Raw genomic sequence first — 3,140 nt, forward strand, 5'->3', positions numbered from 1 at the left:
AAAAAAAAAAAATCTCAGAACAAGAACTAGGATTTTCTTTCATGGAGTTCAAAATCAAAGACCATCTTTCAGATAAATTTTCTTAAGAGAAGACTACACACAAATAGTTACATTTTGAGAATGTTCATACCTATAATATGAAAGCACATTCTATGTGAGTGATGAACAGTTCCTAATATCAACTTACTGGATAAAATGTATTGTTTCTTTCTTTCTTTCTTTCTTTTTTTAAGACTGTGGTGACCAGTAAGAAAGCCAAAAATGATGTTTGAGGTTGAATGCAAAATCTAAAAGATGTTTGATGTTGAATGCAACGAAAAATGGACGCATTTGGTGATCTTGCTAACATCAGCTGTTATGTTTTAAAGTTGTACTAAGTCCCGTTATGGTAGTTCTTGATATGTAATAATTAAAAATTTAAATAAACAGAATTTGCCCTTGTATGCACTAAAGCAGCATTTAAATAAAGCCTGAATCTGACAGGAGATCCTACTATTCATCCTTTACAAAGTTGCAAGGAGTCAAGTCAAAAGAGGGATTTCTCAGTTTCTTTAGTATGGCTCATGCAGGTGATAATTGGCACCTAAGATCTAAGGAACACAGTGTTAAGCTATGAAATACCAATGACTTTAGGCAGAAGCACAGATGGGTGGGGAGAAGGGAGACAGAGTTTTTTTTTCCCATGAATATATTGTCCCCAAAAGATGCCTTTTGTACAGTTTATTTTTTAAGGTCACACTGACAGGATGATTGTTAAGACTTTGATGAAAAAAGTTTGAGGCAGCCAGTGTGAAATGCTGGGATGAAGCATCAGTGGTGAAACTATATTTGAGACAAATAGAGGTCACTGAACAGAGAAAGATAAATATTATATGATTTCATATGTGGAATCTAAAAAACAAAACAAAAAGCCATGACAAAACAGATTCAGATACAAACTAGTGGCTGCCAGAGGGGAAGTGGGTGGGGACAGGAGCAAAATAGGATGAAGAGGTACACACTTTCATTTATAAAACAAATAAGTCACAGGGATGTAACATACAGTGTGGGGAACATGGTCAATAACACTGCAATAACTTTGTATGGTGATAGATGGTTACTAAACCTAGCCTGGTGATCAATGCATCATGCATATATGTGTCAAATTACTATGGTGCTCACCTGAAACTAATAATGTAGATTATACTGCAATTAAAAAAATAAAAAACCAGAACTTGAAATCTCAAAAATAAAATGAAATGACTTTTAAAAAGAATGTCACTGAAGTTTGGCATCTCTTCCATCTGCCCTCTCTTTCACAAAACAGTGACTCTGCTCACATGTTAAAGAAGAAGGATATATTCAATGCAAGTACATTGATCCTCATGCGCTATGTGAATGAAGAGAATGTTGCAATAAGTGTGTTGGCACATTCCATCTTGGGTACCTTGTACTATATTTGTATTCACCATCTTTAACATACACGGGCAAACATCAACCACCCTACTCTGCCAGTAAATCCAAAATAAATATATAAACAAATCTAAAATAAATAAATCTTATCTGCTTGAAGTGATGTCTTCAATAGTTTTCACTGCTCTTGGCATACAGTCTGGTCTGGTGAGGCACATGCAGCCCTGCAGGAGCCAACCCCTGGTCCTTCACATCCATCATCTCCTCCCTCCCCACCTCACATGCCTCTGTAATACTGACTCTGAGGTCCTGGAACCTGCGCCCTCTCCCTCATACCTCCAAGTTTTTCTTTTTCCTGCTCCCTTTACCTTCATACCTGCCTAACACTGACCCATCCCTCCACCTTTAGCTCAATGTCACCTCCTCCTGAGATTCTCCCGAGACTATTTCTTTGCTCAAATCAGGATTGGTACCTCACCAGTATGTTCCCATGCACGCTCTACTACAGTGTTAGACTGAATCAAAAGTCTGCCTTTTCCTGCTTACAGTTTCTTTTATAGTAGCAAAAATTTCTGTCTCAAGCAAATGTCTGATGTACATTTGATGAGTGAATTTTCTTTCTTTCTTTCTTTTTTTTTTTTTTTAGTATTTGTTTATTTGGCCCCTCCAGATCTTAGTTGCAGGATGTGGGATCTAGTTCCCTGACCAAGGATGGAACTCAGCCCCCTTGCATTGGGAGCCAACAGTCTTAACCACTGGACCACCAGGGAAATCCCAGTGAATTCATTGTTTAATCAGGGTTTGTTGCTCATCTTCTTTCTAGCCCACCTTCACTCATTCACTTGTGTGCCTAGATGAGGTGAGGACAAATAAATCTTACATAGTTTGTTGACTAAAAATTTTTTCCTGATAGTCATTTGGTAACCTGAAAATTAGTAGGGGAAGTAATGATAGTTACTGACAGACTGCCTTTGTTTATCTGTGAATCATTTATTTAACCTGTGAATTGAATGCTTTAAATTATTCTACTTGGGATAATAATACCTAAAATGATGAAGATGCACATTAATTATGGATGTACACTAAATCTCCTCTTTTGTTCCAATTACAACTCCAAAATTTATCTTCTTCCCAACTCTGCCTACCCCCAATACACACACACACACACACACACACACACACACGCACACACACACATACACACACACAGCCCTAGAGCCACCTTACCAGATTTTATCTTTATTAGAATCCCTTATGACAGATGTTACCACATTTCCAGAGTCATAATGAATCTTGTAAAAGAAAGTTACAGAAAATGATGAAAAAGAGACCCATTCAGTCGGCATATGAAGCTTCCCTTTGACTTCTTTGAACAAAACAAGAAACCAAGAGTGAAAATCGTCTAAGACAAAACTTGGAATATTCTCCCAACACCATTAAGTCCCTCACACCCAGTCATGTGGATCTGAGTACAAAGTCAGTTCTGCAAGTCAGCTGTTAAGAGAGAAGAGTTATTTTAGAAAGATCATCCCAGGAAGCTTATTTATACTCTCTTTGAAGTAATGAGTCCAGTGAACTCTTGAACTGGAGACTTGAAGTCCCTAATTTTGCCTGTCACTTGGAAAAGTATTACTCTCAATAACTTTCTATGTAATTTATTGGAGAGCAACTTAAGTGGACGACAATATTATTAGCTGGACTTTTGACCTGTTTCGGTAAACACTAGATTAAATGTTTTAAGGGTCGCA

Source organism: Muntiacus reevesi, chromosome 20 (genome assembly GCF_963930625.1).
Source record: "Muntiacus reevesi chromosome 20, mMunRee1.1, whole genome shotgun sequence".
Taxonomy (NCBI): domain Eukaryota; kingdom Metazoa; phylum Chordata; class Mammalia; order Artiodactyla; family Cervidae; genus Muntiacus; species Muntiacus reevesi.